The following is a 22,356-nucleotide window of genomic DNA, read 5'->3' on the forward strand; positions in this document are numbered from 1 at the left end:
ACAACAACAATTTTCTGGAAAGCTGTGAAAACCTTCTAAGATAGTGCTTGATGTCTTCTAATTTTAATCATTCAGTACCCATGTCAGGGTTGCAGAAGCTCAGAAGTAATTGGCAGCAATTGGCAGAGGGAAGAGTTCCTCTTAAAACTGATGAATAACCTCTTCATTTCCTGTGGCACACTAGTTTTGCTATGACCCACATAAATTACAAATTGTGCTCCCTTCAACTGTGTGTCCTTTACTCTGTGTTTTGCAGCATCTCACGTTGCTCTGCCTTGCCTCGGCTAACTAGGAACCAGCAGGGCCTCAAATATTCTGGAACCTGCGCTGCCCCTCATTTTTTAAGTCTTTGCACATGTGGTTCACCCAGTCTTGGAATAGTCTTCTTCCTCTCTCAAGACCAGCTCCTACTTGATGGTTAAGACTTAGTTCAGCTACTTTTCATACTAGAATCCTATGCCCTGACCAGCCAGCCAATCTGAATTACAGAACTGTCCTCCCTACTCTTTTAGCATCTTCTGCTTCCCTCACTGTAGGCCTCACCTTACTGTGTCTCAGTCACTTCTTCACTGGTCTTCCTGGTCTCAACTGTGAGTCTTCTGAGGACAAGGGCTGTGCCTGTTTTTTCTCTCCCCAGCTGGTCTTACTAGAGTTTCTTGGCTGAATGACCCAAAGAGGTCAGACAGCGGCCTGGATGCAAAGAGGGAAGGCAGAGACCAAAGGATAGAATGTTGGTACAGGGAGCTGTGACTGTGGTTTATATTTCACAACGGCTAAGTGTGTAAGATTAGCCAGATGCCAGTGATCTACGTAGTGTTTCTCTCCAAGGTGCTTAATCAAAACCATCTCATTAATCCTCACAAAAATCTACCAAGCAGGCATGAAAGTAGAGAATTCATTTTTTGTTGCATGAGAAAATGAGACATCAAAGGTGCTGAACCTGCACATTCAGAGGTTGATACAATTAGCTCCCCAGCTCTTGGGGAGGTGGGTGCAGAACTCACCCTCCTCACCAAGCCTGTGCCTCCCATTCTCCCCCTGACATCATGCTGACATATTGCTACCCCCACCTCCCACCTTCCCACTCCCATCTATTTAAGACTCGATGTGTCACATCCAGGTTCACAGATGATTTTAGAAGTGGAGAGCGAGCAAATCCTGTCGAACAATTTAACCAGATTCAAAAGGATTTGGATCATTTGCGTAATTGGGCTAGCAGATGGTAAATGTAGTTCAAAGTACAAAAATGTAGAATAATTACAAGGGGAGAAAGTAATGCAATTTATGGATGAGGAAAGCGATTTGGGAGAAAAGCTCATCGAAATCATGATCTCGATGTGTTACAAGAGAAGGACAAAGAGCACAGCTCTGATAAACAAAAACAGAGTGGCCCTGGTGACACTCCAGCTGATGGGAATGCAGAGGAGAGGATATATCTGTCCTCTGGAAGTAAGAAGGGAAATGGTTGGGGTGGAAAACCATCCCAGGGAGGATGATGACTGATCAGGCAAAAAAGTGCTCACACTCACTTGAAAGTCAGGAATTACTGGGTTCATATCTCAGCTGCCTCCTTCTTACTGTGTGACCTTTGGTGAGAATCTCTCTTCCCTGAGACCCAGTTTCCTCTGCAGTAACATGGGCATACTAATGCCTGCGTCCCTACTGCTTTGAAGAATTTATGAGATCATTGATGTGAGAAATACAAACAAGTTTTATGGAAATCTAGAAAATTCACTTTGCTGAGTATTAATTTTATACCTGCAATGCCAAAAAAACTCCAGTGCTTTCAACTATGAAAATTGGAAATGGATTATTTACTAGTGTCACAGGTTGAAAAATTGACCTTTCAAATATTCCCATTCTAATCCCCAGAACCTGTGCATGTTGCCTTACTTGGGATATTGCAGGTGTGATTAAACTAAGGCTCTTAAGGTAGGGACATTATCCAGGTAGGCCCTAAATAAATGCAGTCACAAGTGTTCTTTTAAGAGGATGGCTGAGGGAGATTTGACATAGAGGAGGAAGGTAATGTGACCACTAGGCAGAGAGTGGAATGATATGGCCACAAGCCAAGGAATGCCTGCAGCCACCAAAGCCTAGAAGAGGCAAGGGGTAGATTCTCTCCCAGAGCCCCCAGAGGGAGTATGGCCCTCATGATAACTTAACGTCAGCCCAGTGAAACTGATTTAAGACTCCTGGCCTCCTAAACCTTGAGAAAATAAATTTCAGATATTTTAGGCCACCAAGTTTGGGGGAATTTATTACAATCACATAGGAGACAAATACAAATAGAAAGAGAAATGACCTGTCAATAAAAGACATAGATCAAGTCCAAGTTCTGATACCCTCACCTATCTTGGTCTCAGTTTCTTCATCTTTAAAGTGGGATAATAATACATGTTCTATATGGATTATTGGGAGGATGTAAAAGAGATAATGCATGCACCTTATCCACCATAGATACGTACAAAGAAAATGCTAGGCATTAAGTTTTTAATCAGGCTGCAGTTAGCATGGCAGAATATCACAGGTCCTAACAGAGCACACTTTTGGAGACTGGATGTGGCAATTGGCACTGTGGAAGCAGCTGGCAGTGTTGGAGACATCTAGGCAATTTGTTTGCAGGAGATACAACCATGGCCACCAAGTAGGGGCTAATGCCCAGCTCTTGTCCTAGAGCAGGCCTGTGTGCTGGGGAAGGCAATTCAGCAAACCCCAAGAGTGGAGACCATGGCCAAGAGGGGTTTATTATTTCAGTTTAGGGAAACAAGGTTTTGGCAAGGAAGTCATCCTGAGGACTCTTGATCCCAGGTCTGATTGTCAGTGAAGGAAACTCATGTAGGACCACTAAGCCCACATCACAGCTTTCTAAAAACAACTTAAATGCCAACCCTAAAATTCTGAAACCATGGTATAAATCCTGCTTCAGTCAGACTAGGTCTAGGGACTGGGATGGGTCCGGTCCAGGAACAGTGGCTGCTAGACTGCCAGGGCTTACTGGAGGCTGCTTTGGCAAACAGAGGCCAGCTAGTCCAGGAAGTCTGAGCTGGATCCCAGAGTCCAGGGTGCTTCTGGAGAAAGCCAAGTCTTGTCCCATGTCAGGAAGTAACAGGCTAGCTGAGCAGCAAATACAAATCTTGATGAAGAAGAAAATTGAGGATACAGAACTGGCAATATTATTCAAGGCTTGGAGTCTGAAGAACAAGGCAAGATAGTAAAAGAAAGCAAGGCATAAGGTCAGAATCCAAAGAGATCTGTGGTGTCTAGAAAGTTGAGTGTCACATGTGTAAGAGCAAGCAGTTCCAGGCTGAGGCTGTGGACAAAGTTGGGGCTTGAAGGACCCTTTGTGTATCTGAGCGTGGTGCTGGCTGTGGCACAGGGAAGCCTCCGATGGGTAAATGTGGAAAATGAAGACCAGAGAGGTGGAGCAACTTGCTTAAAGACATGACATGTGAGAGTCAGAGCTGGACCCCAAACCTTTGTCCTTTGCCAGATCTTTAAACTGATCAAATATGACCTTTTTATGAACCTCAGAGACCCCTTACTCTGGGATTTAGATAAATTATTTTCCAGATCCTGTCTCTATTCTAATTAACATCCACAATTTAACAACTTTTGTGATCTCTGATTACACTTTGAGTTTTTGAGCATCATTTAAGGAAAGAATGTGCAGGGTGTAAGAGAGGATTCGGGAACAAAAAGTAATTAAACATAATAAGCCTTTTGAGATTAGCCGTTAATTTGGATGTGAAATGTAAAATAGCCTTTAAAGTAATAAGGGATAATATCAAGCAATTGTAATATCCAGCATGGGAAGTAACATGCTGATAACAATGCACAGGGCAGGATAACACACATGTCGGTTCCTCGATTTTTGTGGAATTAATGATGTTGGTTTCATTTCACTGCTGATTTAAGATATACATTTAATAAATGGCACATTAAGGCAAGTATATCAAAATTGCACGTAAAGAGCTGAATAGTCGGGAAATGGCAGCCTCTTGAATGCAGTAATTTTTGGATATCTTAGGTTTAATGCTTAATCAGTAGATATTTACAACTGTTTATTTTAATGCCTTCAGATGGCAGCTCAACAGAATTATCAGAAATACTGTAAGAGGACCTTGTGAGTATGCTGGGATAATATTCTGGTTTAGTCTGTAGACTCCGTAAGAAGCTAGAATATTCTTAAAGAAAAGCCTTGGTTTTTTTGTTTGTTTAGTTTTTGAACCTGGGTCTCTCTCTGTTGCCCAGGCTGGAGTGCAGTGGTGTGATCTCAGCTCTCTGCAGCCTTGACCTCCTGGCTCAGGTGATTCTCCCACCTCAGCCTTCCAGATAGCTGGAATTATAGCCATGCATCACCACATCCAGCTGATTTTTTTGTATTTTTGGTACAGGGTTTTGCCATGATGCCCAGGCTGGTCTCAAACTCCTGGGCTCAAGCAGTCTGCCTGCCTCAGCCTCCGAAATTGTTGGCATTACAGTCATGAGCCACCTCACCTGGCCTGTTTTGTTTTTTTAACAATGTAGAAGAGTTGGATATTAGTTGTCATGCTAGAAGAGATGCATTGTTTGGGATTCATAGAAGATAAAGTATATGATAAAATGAGTTAAGACAATTTCATACCCAGGTTTGGCTCAACCTGTATAAACTTGAGAAATGATTGTTATGGAGCCTGCCTCTGACATATTTATTGGTTTCTTGGAGAAGCAGTAAGTTGTCCACTTTACCTGACACAGTTTTCAGAGGGAAAACCATTCATTCATTCCTTTGTTCATTCTAGTTATTTCATTTATCCATTCATGAGATGTTTATTGAGCACCTACTATTTGTCAGGCACTGTTTTGAATGTTGGGGATTCAACACTAAAAAGAAAAAAAATAGTAGTCTTTTGCCTTCTACCTTATGGACATAAAGAATGCTGTATGCCATTTTTTTTAAATGTTTAAGGACTTGACAAGATACTTATGATCTAAGTGGAAAAGCAGAATGGAAGTCAGAATTTTCAATTGTGTGTGTGTGTGTGTGTGTGTGTGTGTGTGTGTGTGTGTTTGGAGATGAGTAGAAACATCATTTATTGGAGGGAAATATCCCAAATATTAAATATGTATATCTCTATACCTTTTTTTATATTAAGCATGCATTTTGTTTTCATCCTTGTATTTATATTTTTCAAATTTTCCACAATTAATATTCATTGCTTAGCAACAAAAGAAATAACCTAGACAGTTACTGGAGCCAACCAACATGATGAGTGGAGTGTTTTTAGGAGGTTAGCCATGGTACATACACATCTTTGTGTAAAACAGTGATTTATTTGAATTCTTAGTGTATCATCCTGAATTTGCCCTTGTTTTAAAGCCAAGAAATATACACCAAACAAGAAGCCCTGTTGTTTGGTGTATACTTACCTCTAGCAAGAACAATGATTTCTGATGTGATAAAGGCATTTCACACCAGTGAAGGATTATTAAAAAATAGCTGCTTTTGGTAATTGATTATTTTGTGTGTGTTACCCTAACGATGCTGTCTGAAGGATGAAATATCTTTTCTGCATTTTCCAAAGCAGCCTTCAGTAACCCTGGTGACACTGGGTTGTCCTCACTGGCCTTAATTACTCAATGCAGAAGCTCCTGCTTCCGAGCCTGGTGGCTTCACCCACAGTGAGAGAAGCCCAGCTGATGAATCAGCCCGGGAGATTGTACTGAGGTAGTCATGGAATTTGGAAACCGTTAGGAAGCTGGGCGATCTCATTATTCATTCACTTGAAATAATCCTGGGACTGCTTTCAGTGACATGGTTCCTTCAGCAAATAAAGATAAGCCAAATCCCTGGGCACTCAAAGAAGGGGAAGATTCTCTAAATTAATTCCAGGCTCAAATAATTCAGCAGTATTTGTAATATTCTGTGCATAAATTGGCAATTTGCTAGAGAGATCAGGAAATGATAAAGGCTTTCTTTCCCCTCCCCCTACTCATCTTAACAACTGCTGAGGCAGCTGTTGGGATAAAAGAAATGTTTTATCCTTAATAAATGTCCTATCAGGTAATGCACTGATTAAGGAGGTCCAAACATGGATGGCATCCTTCCCCCTTCAATGCAAGTATTTTTCATCACAGAGACTAAAATATATGGGGAGTAGAGGATGGTTGTAATAAGATTTTTGACACAAGAAAGTTTTATATGAAAAATAGATACACTAACCATATCAAGAAATATAGAAATAAGAGTGCTAACTTATCGGACTTTCTATTTTTCATTTCAAGGGTGTTTTAGTTGTTTTATTTTGTGGTGGTTTTGAAAGATTGCTTGTCCTTTACTGATGATACTACATCCTGGGGATCACTAAATTCAAACTTCGTTATCTCTGGACTCTCTTTCCTCCTTCCTACCCTGTCTGCCACTGTGTGATTTGGGCCCTTGGTGGGGAATCTTTAGGAGGGTTGGTTCATCATACTCCTCTCCCTCTGCATTTTGAGCCAACTGCAAATCAGACACAGGAGCCAAACAGAGATAAAAATATATCTTTTGTGTCTGGCAAAGCTGGGCTGGAGCACGTGACTTAGATCCCTCCCAGGTCTATACCTGGAGTCCTACTTGAGTTAAAATGAGGTGTGTAGAACTAACAGGCACTCAGCCGGTAATGGGGATGAGGACAGTGCTACCCTTCCGTCCTCCCATGGCCGCCTCTCTTAATGCACATCCATGGGCAGAGCTTGCCCTGGTTGGCCTGACCCGAATGTGCCCCCTGCCCTTATGCAGATCCCGAAGCAGAAGAGCTCCACTCCTCCCAGCTGTTCCCAGCCTCAAGGATCAGATGACTCACTCCTCATATGGGACACTGCAGTTGGGTGGAATGAAAGAGCGATGCCAACTTCCTATTAATTAAAAGAGGGCAAGGGTGTCTCCGTTGCATGGACTGCTGGCGTCTTTCTCCCATCAGACTTGATTTAGCCCATTCATCTGTCTGGGCCTTGGCTGTCTGAAATGCAAAACTGGTCCTGCCACTTTCCTGCTTTGTAATCTTTCAGGTTAGCATGATTTTTAAGCCCGTTGATCTGCCTACCATATGCCTCCCTTGTTTCATAACTGTACTCCAGCCATCCCAGCTGTCGACAGGGCCTTACAGGGAGCCTGTTCTCTCTCAGCCCTGAATCTTTGCCTGTAATACATGCCCCCGTTTTCCTGGGTTGGGTGCCCTTCTCAGTGACCAAATCATCTATATTTATTTTACATCTGTTGTATTACTGATCACAGCATATTTTCGTTGTTGGTCTATTTCTCTGTTTGTCCAACTAGAACAAGAGACTTCATGTTTGGCACATAGTAGGTACAAATTAACTGTTTGTTGGGTACATAAACAAACTTTTTTTTAAGGGAACAATAAACCTTACATTTAATCTGTGTTAAAGGAGACCACCAAACTGATTATTTTGTTTAATTTTCATGGAAATAAACTCAGTGCATTTACAGTCTCCTTGAAATAGTCCTGAGGTTTATTGTTATTATCAATGGAATCAAATAATAGACTCAGGGCCCTGACCTCATCTAGACTTCTTCAGGGTAAGCTACGAGTTGCTAATGCAGGACTTAGATTATAGGGACTGGGTTTACTGTAGCTGAAATTTCATCCACCTGCTACAGAATCAAATGGTTGAATATAGGCTGTGGGCCAGATTTGCGCTGATAATTAGTCAGTGATGGATGAAAAATTTTTAAGCGCAAGGGAAGGGCAAATGAATGTATCTTTACATTGGATATAAATGGAATTTCCCCATTCTTAAATCTACTCTTTTAAGTTATAGAAAACTCTTCTTTGAAGTCTTCGATTCACTAATATTGGGGTAACAATAGCTGTGACTTATCCTTAAGGACTTAAAGAAAAAGCAAGACAGCTTGAGGTGTGTTTCACTTTCATCTTGCCCCATGACGTATGCATCAATTCACAGGCCTGTGGCCTAGGAGGTCTTTATGGGGCATGTGTGCTGGGGGGCTGTCACGACAGAGGTCATTCCCTGTTGGTGCCTCAGCACACCATGTGCCCATTCCAAATCCTCTGATGTCATAGAAAGTTCACAGTTTTCTGTTTCTAAAATTATTGTCTCCAAACAAAGAATGAAAACTTCTCCCAGCAGGTTTTGTTTGGTGAAAAAGGGTTTCAGAGACCGGCAAGGAAAAAATTCCTTCTATTTCAATAAGCAAGTTAAAAGGGAAGATTTTTTTTTTCTTTGCTTTCTGTTGAAACTGAGCTGATAAAAGTCCTGAAATAAGAAAATCAAGGGGGCAGCAGTTATAAGCCCTGTCTAATGATGTCTCTTTTTGTCTCTTCAAGAGTATGTTTAAGCTTCTTACTGGCTGTTTCAGTGTACTCGAGGTGATTGGCTATATAATACACTAAACCTTTCAATACTTATTTTACAAAATTATTCAGCTCTAGCAGGCTAGACGATTTCATAAGGTTGGTCTCTAAAGGAGACTTATCTGCCTATAAGATGAAACGGTGTACATCATCACCAAAAATTCTTAGCATTTCAATAAGTTCTAAGGACACTCATGATTAACAGCAATATCAAGGCAACATAATGACTGGGTTTTCAGAAATGGCCCTGTAAGTTGGCAGTCCCAAAGCCATTCTTCTTCTTGCAGCAAGACCTTTCACTTAAAAAGAAATTTCACATTTACACAGACAGTTAACCATTTAAACTACCATATTCAAGGACGGTCATTCACATTGGTAAGATCTGGTAGCATTTCTGGTGGCCCAGAATGACGTTTGGACAACTACACACCTCAAGGTATGAAAACCATGTACAATAATATATGGTTTCTCTATAAATCCAATAATACCACATTTTGTTCTTTCAACCAAATAACGCTGTGCTTTCCCACATATACCTCCATGTCCCTCATACCACCACACATATAATCTATGAACTCTGAGATAGTAAGAAGAGCATGAGCTTTGATTCCAGAAAGATGTAAGTTCAAATCCTGGCTGTGAAAAATGCCATCTGGATGATGCTAGTCAAGTTGTGTCTCCATGGTCTCAGATTTCTCACCTATATAATGAGAAGTAAAAGTAGCCCCTCTGAAAAGATGACATGATAATATGAATATAAAGGATTTAGTAATTTATCCAGGTAAAATGTTAAAAAATTATATTTACTAAAATAATAAACTAGTGAACAGCTGTTGCCTGGTGAGCAAATCTTAGGTGTGGGCCTAGTATTCTATAATGATAGGCAAGTATAAATTATGAAAAGCTATGGATTCTTACTAGAGTATAGGGAAATGAAAAATTTTGGAAAGATTTGCTAGAGTTAATTTATTTTAAATACATTTTATTGGAAGGCAGTTTTCTGTGCTAGGCAATAGGAATGTCTCTAAAGAAACTAAGACTGCCCTTAAAGATTTTATAATGTGATAGAGGAAGGAAGATAACTATTATAGCTTTTAATATGTTTGCTGGTCTCTGCCTAGACTGGAGTACCTTCTCGCGTAGGTACTCCAGTATTTTACTTTTATATATTTTATTCCTCAATAATTATAACCTGAATACATATGAAGATATTGAAACATTAGTGACATAAATAATTATACTACCAGACATAGACAGATTGGCGTACAGCATCCTGCCAACTGAGGTGAGGAATTAACATTTGTGTTTTCGTGCAAAATTCCCACAAACCACATGGTCCATGGCAAGGAATCTGATTAATCTGGGCAAGGGCACTGATCTGGTTTCAGCTCTGCTACTAACTAGTTCTGTGGTCTTGGGCAAGCACTTTTATTTCTTTGGGATTTGATTTCCTCCTCTGCAGTTGAGTTCAGTACAGCAAAAGTTTGCTGAATTATTTGTGTGCCAGTCCTGAATTCAGACTTTGGGATTTAAAGGTAAATAAGACACAGGGCTTGCCTTCTAAAACCACCTTTTAAGAGGGAAGGTAAACCTGTGTATATTTATAACAATAAAAATGCAAAAATAAAATTAATGCAAACAACACATACTAGGATATGTTTTAATCTGAAAACAATAGATTATCATAGCAGCATAATAGAAGAGGAAATATCTGGGCAGAAGTCTGCATGGAGTAATAGTTTTCAGATGTACAAAGCTCCATCAGTGGGATTAGGCAGTGAGTGGAAAGAGCACTAGAGCATTCTAGGGAGAGGACTTGCAAAGGCAGAACAAGTCATGGTGTGTTCCCATCAAAGTGTAAGTAGGACCATAAAGTTGAGGCTGGGTGTGGTGGCTCATGCCTGTAATCTCAGCACTTTAGAAGGCCAAGGCGGGTGGATGGCTTGAGCTCAGGAGTTTGAGACCAGCCTGGGCAACATGGTGAAACCCCATCTCTACCAAAAATACAAAAAATAGCTGGGGGTGGTGGCATGCACCTGGAATTCCAGATACTTGCGGGACTAAGGTGGGAAGATTGCTTGAGGCTAGAAGGCCGAGGCTGCAGTGAACTCTTGTTTATGCCACTGCACTCCAGCCTGGGTGATGGAGTGAGACCTTGTCTCAAAACAAATAAACAAAACAACAACAAAAAACAAACAAAAATGATTGATCACTTTATGAGGTTGGGGGTTTTATTCACTGATAAATGTCCAGCTTCTAGAATAAGGCCTGTGCATGATACTCAATAGGATGGGGTAAATAAATTGCCATAATGCAAAATGTGGATTTTTTCTCTATACATACAAGATCCACATCAAAATTCAGTTACTGTGCTACTTTGACTATTTGTTTTATTACCTTGGCTAGATCATAAGTTCCTCACTGGCAAAAAACACTTGAAAAGCCTTCAGTAGACACTTGACAATTGAATAATTGACTCAAGCCTGAAGCACTGTGTGAAACCTTTATAGACGGTCTGACTTGGCACTGCCCACATCTAGGGATCATGAACTTAATATGCCTGTCTTGTTTGAGGGGCAGCAAAAAGCAGGTGGCTTAACTCTGTTAATTATCCTGAGACCTATGATAGTGAATAATGCTGCAACTGCAAGGGACTCCACTGGGTCTCATGAGGAGGAGGAAAAATGCTAGCGAAAGATTCATTGGAGGTTAAATAACATCCCATATACAGTAATGAGGGCCTGAGCAAATGCAGATACCTGTGGTTAAAGAAAATCACAGTTCCTACACAACTAGCACAATTGTGGGCATAGGAGACCTTCCTGCTTCATTATTCTGAGGAATAGCATTATCAGGGAATTGCAAAGATTTGAGCTTCAAAATCAATATGTGCTGAGAATTACACGGCAGGAAATCCAGGAACTGTAATACTTTGAACACTGTTTTTGTAGTCAATTTTCAGAAAGTCCATGAATTCAAATTCAAGGACATGTTTTCAGCACCGGCACTTGTTAGCTGATACAGTCATATGTTTGTTTGGTTTTTAAAAAGTCGTTTAGAAGCATAGCATATATTTAATGAATATATACTATTGGCTAAACACTGTTCTAACTATGGGGTGGATTTATTGCTATAGATTCAGCCCTAAAGGAGTGTGCAGTTATGTAAGAGTAATTATGGCCACTGTCATAAAAATGTACAGTTGACCCTCCATATCTACAGGTTCCTCATCTACAGGTTCGGCATTCTCAGGTTCAACCAACCATGGATTGAAAGTATTTTTTTAAAAAAACAATAAAAATAACAAAACAACAATAAAATAATACAGATTTAAATAACAATAAAATAGATTCACTATTTACATAGAATTTACACCATATTCATTGTTATAAGTGATCTAGAGATGATTTAAAGTATACAGGAGGATATGCACAGGTTGGATGCAAATACTATGCCATTTTATATCAGGAACTTGAGCATCCTCTTGTTTTGGTATCCACAAGGGTCCTGGAACTAATCCCCCTTAGATGCCAAGTGATGACTGTATAATCATTCAGGCAAAATTGAAGTTAATTTATTGCTCATTTGACAGTACTGAGTAGGTGAACCAGTTGGAGGGTGTCTCTTTTCCAGGCAGTCATTCAGGAACAAAGGCCAAAGGAGGCTCTGCCATTTTCTACAAGTAGCTTCCAAGGTTTTCATGGGGCTGGTCTGCATTCCAGCCAACTAGCAAGGAGAATGGGCATAGAAGAGCATCCATATAAGTGGTCTTTATGGGCCAAGCCTAAAAGTTACACTCATCACTTCTACTTATATTATGTGGGCTAGAACCAGTCACAAGGCTTTCCTAACAACAAGGAAGCCTAGAAAATATAGGCTAGTTGTGTACCACAGAGGAAGAGCTGTGCCCTTAGGGGTTTTAGAAACATCCTACAGTCTCTTCCATAGCAACCTACTACATCAGTTAAGTGAAGTTCACAATTCATGAAAATACAAAAGATAGGAGCTTATATTAGTCTGTTCTCACACTGCTATAAAGAACTAAATGAGGGTGGGTGATTTATGAAGAAAACAGGTTTAACTGACTCACAGGTCCACAGACTTAACAGGAAGCATCACTGGGAGGACTCAGGAAACTTACAGTCATGGCAGAAGGAGAAGGGAAACAAGCACATCTTACCACGGCAGAGCAGGAGGGAGAGAGAAAGTGAAGGGGGACATATCACACACTTTCAAATGGTCAAATCTTGTGAAGAACTCACTATCATGAGAACAGCAAGGGTGAAATCTGCCCTCCATGATCTGACCAGCTCCCACCAGGCCCCTCTCCTGACGTGTGATGATTACAATTTGACATGAGATTTGAGTGGAGACACAGAGCCAGACTATATAATTTTGCCCCTAGCTCCTCCCAAATCTCATGTCCTTCTCACATTTCAAAACTAATCATGCCTTACCAGCAGTCTCCCAAAGTCTTAACTCCAACATTCACCCAAAATTCCAAGTCCAAAGTCTCATCTGAGAAAAGGCAAGTCCCTCTGCCTATGAGCCTGTAAAATCAAAACAAGTTAGTTATTTCCAAGATACAATGGGGGTACAGGCAGTGGGTAAATGTTCCCATTCTAAAAGGAAGAAATTGGCCAGAACCAAAGGGCTACAGGCCCCATACAAGTCCAAAACCCAGTATGACAGTCATTAAATCTTAAAGGTTCAAAATAATCTCCTTTGACCCCATGTCTCACACCTAGAGCACACTGATTCAAGGAGTGGGCTCCTATGGCCTTGGGCAGCTCTGCCCCTGGAGCTCTGCAGGGTATAGCCCCTGAGGTTGCTTTTATGGGCTGGCATTGAGTGCCTGTGGCTTTTCCAGGTACACATGCAAGCTGTCAGTGGATTTACCTTTATGGGGTCTGGAGGACAGTGTCCCTCCTCTCACAGCTCCACTAGGCATTGTCTCACTGGGGACTCTGTGGGGTAGGGGGGCTCCAACCCCCCTTTTTCCCTCTGCACTAGGTTCTTCATGAGATCTCCGTCCCTGTAGCAGACTTCTACCTGGACATCCAGGCATTTCTATACATCCTCTGAAATCTACGTGGAGGCTCTCAAACTGTTGCCTTCTGTGCACCTGCAGGCTCAACACCACATGGAAGGTGCCAAGGCTTGGGGCTTGCACCCTCTGAAGCAATGGCCCAAGATGTACCTTCATCCCTTTTAGCCATGGGTGGAGCTGGAGCAGCTGGGACGTAGGGTGCCATGTCCCAAGGCTGCACAGAGCAGGGGGCAGCGGGTGGGAGGTTCTTGCCCATGAAACCATTTTTCTCCCTCAGGCCTCTAGGCCTGTGATGGGAGAGGCTGCTGCGAAGATCTCTGAAATACCCTGGAGACATTTTCCCCATTATCATGGCTATTAATACTTGACTCCTCATTACTTATGCAAATTTCTGCAGCTCACTTGAATTTCTCCCCAGAAAATGAGTTTTATTTTCTACCACCTAGTCAGGCTGCAAATTTACCAAATTTTTATGCTCTTCTTCCCTTTTAAATATAAGTTCCTATTTCAGACCATCTCTTTCTTCATGCATATGCATGTACACTTTTAGAAACATCTGGGTCACCTCTTGAATGCTTTGCTGTTTAGAAATTTCTCCTACCAGAGAGTGTAAATTAGTTCAACCATTGTGGAAGACAGTGTGGTGATTCCTCAAGGATCTAGAACTAGAAATAATATTTGACCCAGCAATCCCATTACTGGGTATATACCCAAAGGATTATAAATCATGCTACTATAAAGACACATGCACAAGTATGTTTATTGCGGCACTATTCACAATAGTAAAGACTTGGAACCAACCCAAATGTCCAACAATGATAGACTGGATTAAGAAAATGTGGCACATATACACCATGGAATACTATGCAATCATAAAAAAGGATGAGTTCATGTCTTTTGCAGGGACATGGATGAAGCTGGAAACCATCATTCTCAGCAAACTATCACAAGGGCAGAAAACCAAACACCACAAGTTCTCACTCATAGGTGGGAACTGAACAATGAGAACACATGGACACAGGAAGGGGAACATCATATACTGGGGCCTTTCAGGGAATGGGGGCCTGGGGGAGGGATAGCATTAGGAGAAATAGCTAATGTAAGTGACGAGTTGATGGGTTCAGCAAGCCAACAATGCACATGTATACCTATGTAACAGACCTGCACATTGTGCACATGTACCCTAGAACTTAAAGTATAATTGAAAAAATAGAAATTTCTCCCACCAGGTACCCTAAATCATCTCACTCAAGTTCGAAGCTCCACAGATTTCTAGGGCAGGCGCAAAATGTCACCAATCTGTGCCAAAGTATAGCAAAAGGGACCTTTACTCCAGTTCCCAATAAGTTCTTCATCTCCACCTGAGACCACCTCAGCCTGGACTTCATTTCCATATCCCTATCAGTATTTTGTTCAAAACCATTCAACAAGTCTCTGGGAAGTTCCAAACTTTCCCACATTTCCCTGTCTTCTTCTGAGTCCCTCAAACTGTTCCAACCTCTACCCCTTACCCAGTTCCAAAGTCACTTCCACATTTTCAGGTTATCACCTCCTACCAGTACCCTCCCCTGACACATGGGGATTACAATTCGACATGAGATTTGGGTAAGGACACAGAGTTAAACCATATCAGAACGCTACATTAGTTTATTGACTACTATATGTTAAGCCCCTTGCTTTATGAGTCTACATAAATTACAGAATTTTTTCCTCCAGATAATTTTATGAGTTATTTATTATTACCCTCATTTTACAAAAGAAGAGATGGAGACTCAGAGTGTTTCAGACCACTTTTTATGGTGTTTATTTGAAGCCGCTTATAGAAAGTTAAGGGAGGATTTGATGAAGTCCCTGTTTCCCTAATTTACAGAGTAACTAATATTGTTTGTTTACATTGGTCAAGAGTAATAGTACAACAAATGCTATTCTGCATGTCTCAAGACAGAGTTTTCCACCTCCAGTCTTCAGCTGGAGATTATCAGTCCTTGTTCTTGTCTGTTCCTTTGGTGATGTGTGGTTCTCCAATAGAGTTTATTTGGTGATACTTAACTCTAAGTCATGGAATAAAGACTCATTACTCAGTCATTTATCTTCTCATCTATCCATCTTTCCTTTATCAACCCATTTGTTCCTTTGTTCATTTATTCTTTCTTTCAGTAAATATTTCTAATATTTACTGTGGCCATTAAATGTGCCTAACACTGTATTGGGTGTTTGGAGTACAAAGACAGAAAAGTATGGTGCCTTGCCTTTGGCAAGCTCACTGTTTATTCGGAGAATCAAACATGGTAAAAGATAATGGAGATAGTGTAAGGCTTTAAAAAGGTCATGGGACAGAAAATGCAATTGGAATTAAAAATAAGAGAGCCAAATCTGCCAGAGAGTAGTTAAGAGAGGATACACAAAAAGAGAATATATAGGTTTTGGGAAATAAAAAGTTTTCCCAGGTTACAGAAACAACAAGTGGAACATTCTGGATAGAGGAAATAACACAGATAAAGGAAAGGAGGAATGTGAAAGTGGATTATGTTCAAGAATAATTTTTAAAAGAATGATCTAGTGGAAGGTCCCTGGGAGGAATAGCAAGAGATACGGATGAATTGGTTCCAAACGTTTACAAAAGGTACACCCTTGAGGCTGATGTCCTTTTAATTTGCCTCCATGATAACTAGGGCTCCTGTGTGGTTGCTGGGGTTGGTCTATGCCGTTGGTGCAGGGGAAGCGACCACCAGCGCTGCTTATGTCTCATGGTGTAGGCAGTGCCAGGATTCATCTGCCTCCAATGAATTTCTCTGGAGACCCAAGTGAGGAAAGGAATGATTAAGGAATAAACTTCCAGTGCATTGAAACCTTCCTGGCCTAGCAGGCAAACATGATATATAGAATGGGAGTCCTGGAAGTCAGAAGTGGGATGGATGCAAGAACAGAGAGAGTGAACAAGAGGGTAGGGAGTCCGGGCTGTGGGTTTGAGCATAATTGACTCTCCCCTCCTCATTCCTAGCACACACACACGTACATACACACACACATGCATCTCATTGGAAGCTATATGGTTAGCTTAGTCAGGAGAAGATAAATGAAACAGAGAATTGAGAGGCAAAAAGTACTGGGAAAAGCCACAGTCCCATAGGTCCGTGCATGTGTGTGGGAGAGATGCACCATTAACCACTAATCTTCTATGGATTTTTTCTCAAGTACATCTCTCAGCTGCTTTTTCTCATTCACAATGATTTCAGGGACCACTCATAATTACACCAAGTGAGGCAGCCCTTAAGAATGATTAAAATAAAAATAGTACTAATAAACATGTAAGTATTGATTCATCATGGCTGATCAATCATATCTTTTCCATTTAGCTGGGTAGATAATTAGTGCTGTTAACAGGCTTTGTGGCTCACACATAAACTGGAGTTAGGCAGTCAGGGGAACCTCAGAGTATCCACTTTAGGACCCTCCAGTGCTGGTAACAACCCATTTCAGGTCAATTCAACAAGTATTTATTGAGTATCTACTAAGTACGCAAATTGTGCTGCCACAGTAACAATGATCAAAGGATACTGATCTAAAATTGCCCTCCTTGAAATTTTTCCAGTCGGTTTATTGCATTTAGAATAGTAGCTCTGGGGAATGACAAATGGAGACTGTCTACAAACAGTTCTCTTTAAATGTGTTTTGAAATGCTTAGCGAGAAAGGGTTTTGGCTCTTTTATAATGAAAAGCAGGTTTAAACATTTCTTAAAAAATGGTTAGTAGATTATGATATTTAGCATTTGTTAGTAAATATTTAGGATTCTTAATCGGAAATGACTTCAAAAAATGTTCCAAGAGTTGAGGAAACTGTTAGGTAGAGAAAAATCTATACATTGTAAAGTTATTATCAAAAGATTATATGCAGACCAAGGAGTTGTGTGTATGTTGCTGGTATTGTTGCAGATCTGTTCATTTATTTTTTTCCTGTTCGTATTTCTGCTTTTACCTTGAGAAGTAAAAATAAGGAAATCAGAAAGACCCATATGTGCTAATCTACCATGTGTTATGATCATCTCCTTGAGAAATGCAGGCACCCCATGTGTATTTACCTACTTCCCCCGTGACCCTTCCCCTCTGGAAAAGATGCTTTGTCTCTTTTTCTCTTTGCCCAAGGAAAGACCTTTATGACCCCTTAGCCCAGAGTTAAAAGATGAAAGGCAGAAGAAAAGCACCTGAAAATGCTTTTGTCACTAAGATGCTCTGAATCTCCAAAGGGAAAAAAACTATAAAGATGTTTTTAACTCTTAGAAAAAGTTCAGGGTAAGTTGAAGATTATTCTAGGACCTTGGAGTTGGCTTGTAAAATATGCTGTGTTCTCCAACCTTTAACAATTTCAGCCGTAAACCTATAACCATTTACTTGTGATCCCTTTTCATATATAATATATAGAAAAAGTCTAGTCTAGTTCTAGTCTAAAACCATATGGTTGTCATCACTCAAACAGACTCTTCTATGAGATGTTCTAAGTCTTTAATATAAGATTGAGAAATATAGGAATGGGGGAAATGACTTGACTGTGACTGAAGTCACTGACAAGCAGTATTCATAAGAGCTGTTGGAAACCTGGGCCTTCCTTTAGCTTACCTGGCATTAGAATGCAAGGGTGTTGATATGTGGATGGGGCCTAGCAGTAGACAATATGAACGATAAGTGTTTGAAGCCCAGCAGGTTAGAGGAATTAACCCCAAGGCTTCCCTTCCGTGGAAGATCTCAGCCAAGAGCTCAGAGTAAGGGAAGTGAGGTCCTTATTCCAAGGACAAGATCTGGCAAAGGCTAGACTCAGAAGGGCTAGACTCCATATCAGTGGGTGGCATTCCCATTCCAGATGAGGAGCAATGTACAACTGCAAACCATGGTGGCAGTGGTACAGTGATATATGCTGACCAAATGCACTGAAGAGTGCCAACTCAATTATTATTTCGATGTCCAGACTCCACTCTAAGCCCAACAGATATTGAGTCTATAGGAATGTGATCAATTCTAGGCCCTATTTGCTAATGAGGCTGATGGTCTATTTTTTGCCCTGGTTGGTAGGCTTTAGATTTGATAGAATGAAACCTGGGTGTTTTATACTAAGGTCATAATGTCTCAATTAAAAAAAAACACTGATAAGGAAGGGACAAACTGAAAAAGGTCATACCAGCATATAGCAGTGTGTTTCTCAATTTTATCTCTGTTCTTCTCCTTCCCTCAGTTACACTGTATATTTGTATATTCCCCCTTTTGGCTGTTATGCAGCAGAGATTAGAACTGTGTTGACTGATGGGTGACAAGAGAAAAAAGCTAAGTTCAATAATTTAATACATATTTATTTATTGAGCATCTAATCAGTGCCAAATACCTTACTAAGTACTGGAGATACTATGATTAATAATAAGACAACCTCTGCCAGATTTCTGCATCTCATCCCTAGTTTTCATTCTTAGCATATCCACTCTGCTGGTGGATGCGTGTATAGTGCAGATACATGCAAATGTAACTATTGTCTGTTAGTTCATATGAGCAGATATGCATAGCTAGAAAAATCCCACCAGGAGATGCAAGAAGGGGAGAGGTCTGCATTTATCTTAAATAGGGCTCTTCCCAGAACAAGGGTAAATCCCAGAGGGAAGGTTAATATAATTAACCAAGCATTGATAGTAAGAGTGTTTCTTATGCTTTAATCACATCAGTTGAATCTGCAATAGTAAGCTCAGTTTAATGACTAAAATTTTAATTTCCGTAGTAGCATCATATTCATCCTTCATTTCTCAAGCCCGGCCTCCTCAGCTCATTCTAGCCCATGTTCATCATTCTTGTCTCTTATTCATTAAACCATAGAAATAGAGGCAGTGTTATACAATGTAAGCAATATTGGGCATACGATCAGAAGACCTGAGTTTGAGTTTGCATGTCTCTAATTATTTGTGACTTTGGTCAAGTTAATATTTTCTGAGCCTTGGTTATCCTCATGTGTAGTGTAGGGATAATAATGCTGACATTTTAGTATTGGTATGTCTAGATGTATATGGATGATGATGTATGGAAATTTCTTAATACTTCAGCTGTTTTTCCCAAATACCTAGCACAGTGTATGACCACTGTAGATGATCAGTGGAGGTGTGCAAGAAAGCCATTATTTAATGTGTTTGTTTTATTCGTTCCAGTTTGTCTTTTTTAAGTGTATTATTATTTGTTTTCTTAAATTTGAATGTGTGTTTTAAGTGTTGCCCTAATCAGATTCTCATTTCCTTAGGGAAGAGCCTTTTCCTTATGTTTGTTTTGTCCTCTTCCTTTTCTCTTGCCCCAGGTCTTATTTTGGTACTGGAGGATTTAGGAAATGCTCAGCAAATAGTAATATATTGTTCCTTAATGATTTAATATCACCAGTTAATAAATATGTGTCATCAGTATGCATAAAGACATTACGTCTAAGCTTAGTGTGGTTGGAGGATTGCATTGTGCCCTAGACAGATAAAATTTTAAAATGAATCACAGTTTAATTCAAATAATCAGAGTCAAAAGACAAGTCAGATTCTGGAGACTAAAGGCTGTTTCCTTTTTCATCTATGAATTCCCAGGGAAGGGACTGATTCTCATCAGAGGCACTTTAAAAGTTTCTTGCCTGGACGGGCAGATAAATTAATTAGTTATTTGACAAATGACCTGACAGATAGTAAAAGTCTTTGAGAGTCAGAAAAGAGAGAATTTATCTGGGAAGTGCAATGTTTTGATTTTTTTTTAAAGAGGAACCTAATTAATTGACCTGGGTTCTTTCAGGATGAAATAATCTCTTGGGTAAATAAAAAGAAATATAAAGAGGAGACAGTTCTCTAGGCAGGGAAAACAGAACAGGTGAAACTCTGGAAGTGGAAAGGTGTTGTTTTGAGGACAGATGGAGAGGCCTCTTGCTGAAACAGTGTGGAATGTGAAAGGCCGGCTATAGGTCTGGAAGATAGGCATGTGGGACCACACTCCCCATTGCCTAAATCAGCTAGATATTGTTTATTTATCTATCCATGGTCACGTGCCATTTGCCAGGCCCCATTCTAGGCACAGGAGATACTGCAGTGAACAAGAGATGCATCTTCTTTGTCCACATGAAGCTTACATTCTAGTGGGGAAGATGAGCACTAACCAGTAAAACAAATTAATGACATTATTACTGTGTACAGCAGTAAGTGCTGGGAAGACAATAATACAGTAATGGGATAAAAGATGACTGTGGCAAATGGTGGATTCTTTTAGATGGACGAGACAGGACAGGCATTTCTGGAGAGATGACTTCTGAGTGGACATTTGAATGACAACAAGGGGTCTGATAGGTAAAGATCTGGGTGGAAGTCTATGTGGGCCAAAAGACTGGCTGTGCTCAAGGGTCACAAGGGCAATGAGCTTAATGGGCTTGACCAACAGCAAGAGTGTGTCCTGGACTTCTGTAAAAGACAGAGTTTCCAAACCAAAACTGGAGACATGAAGTCAAGAGAATTATTTTCTTCTATGATTGGTGAATAGATTTACAGAAAAAAAATCTTATTGGGCGATAAAAAATTATATTCGGGACTCACCTTTATAGCTAAGAAAACCATTTCAAGTTAGGGGTGTGTGTGTGTATGTGTGTGTGTGTGTGTGCGTGCACGCGCGCCTGCCAGTGTGTGTATGTGTGTATTATTTTTTCTTCTCTCCCCTTATTTCTGCCCAGTACTCTAGAACTATTTCCAGTCATTGTACATGGATTGTTGTTCACTTATATTTCTTCCTAGAGCTTTAACTGACAGTGAAGTGCAGGTGCCCTGGAGGAAGGGATTAACTAGGGCTTAATCTGAAGCTCCTCTTAGGATGCAGGAAGGACTTCTGGAGGAGGCTGTGATACCAAGAGGATTGATACCCAGGAAAGAACATAGGTGACCTCATTCATCAAGCTCGTGCTTCATCACAAGACTTTACTGACTTCATCCCTAAAAACTCTCCAATAGAAGTGAGCAAGAGAGCGAATCTTCATCAGACAGACAGATAGCAGCATCTAAATATAGAGTTTGCTATTGTCTTTGTATGGATGACCTCATAAGTTCTTTCTGTTCCCTGTATTCTCTGGCTCTTTCTCCTAGGTTGCTGTGGCACAGGTGCATGGCTGTAAGCCTCTTGCTACATTCCTCTAAGCTGGTGGTTCTCAGGGTATCATAACTAGAGGGCTTGCCACAAAAGAGTTCTGGCTCCATCCCAGAGTTTCTCATTCAGGAGGTCTCAGGCAGGGCACAGAATTCTCATTCCTAACACCTTCCAGGGGATGCTGATACTGCTGGCCCAAGGACCACACTCAGAACCACTGCTCAAAGCCACAGCCTTGGTTTCATGGTCTAGGAACACATCTCCTTGTTCTAAAACCGCTTTTGGTTCCTAAAGACCACAGAGCCAAGGCTAACCTCCACCCAGTATTCAGCACCACTCACCCTGTCAGGCCTGGACTTGTCTTGTGTCCCCTGCTGCCTGGTTCCCCATCTTCTTGCCCCTACCATTCACCACCAATTTGTCTTTTCTCGTTCTTTGCCTGAACTACCTTCCTCTCCATTAATTTTATGTCCATATCCAATCCACTCTTCAAGATCTATGTATAATTCATCATCCCTTTGCCCCAAAGCATTTTCCTTACACAGAGTAGGTGGCTTTTTAGATAAATGTGGTTTTCAAGTCCAAACCTCTCAGAATCTTTGTATTTTTGAACAATTTGAGTAATCTCTCTGAGCCTTTACTTTCTCTTCTAGAAAGTGGGAATGATGTTTTGAAAGTTACAAGGCTATTGATGGGCTCAAACCCATCAGTGCATGAGCAAATGTTTCATAAACCATGAAGTGATATTAAACAGTAGTTAGTTAGGTTATTGTATTTTCGCTTAGAGTATTTCTTGTGGTCCAGGATATTAGAAAAATATATAATGAA

At 40.6% G+C, this 22,356-nt stretch overlaps 1 protein-coding gene across 17 annotated transcripts in view; it reads left to right on the forward strand.

The window, feature by feature from the left end:
- Positions 1–22,356, forward strand: part of DAB1 (DAB adaptor protein 1) — a 1,249,170-nt gene that overhangs the window by 981,997 nt on the left and 244,817 nt on the right. The gene's annotated exons all lie outside the window — the stretch shown is intronic.

The sequence above is a fragment of the Gorilla gorilla genome, chromosome 1 (assembly GCF_029281585.2).
Source record: "Gorilla gorilla gorilla isolate KB3781 chromosome 1, NHGRI_mGorGor1-v2.1_pri, whole genome shotgun sequence".
NCBI classification, from domain to species: domain Eukaryota; kingdom Metazoa; phylum Chordata; class Mammalia; order Primates; family Hominidae; genus Gorilla; species Gorilla gorilla.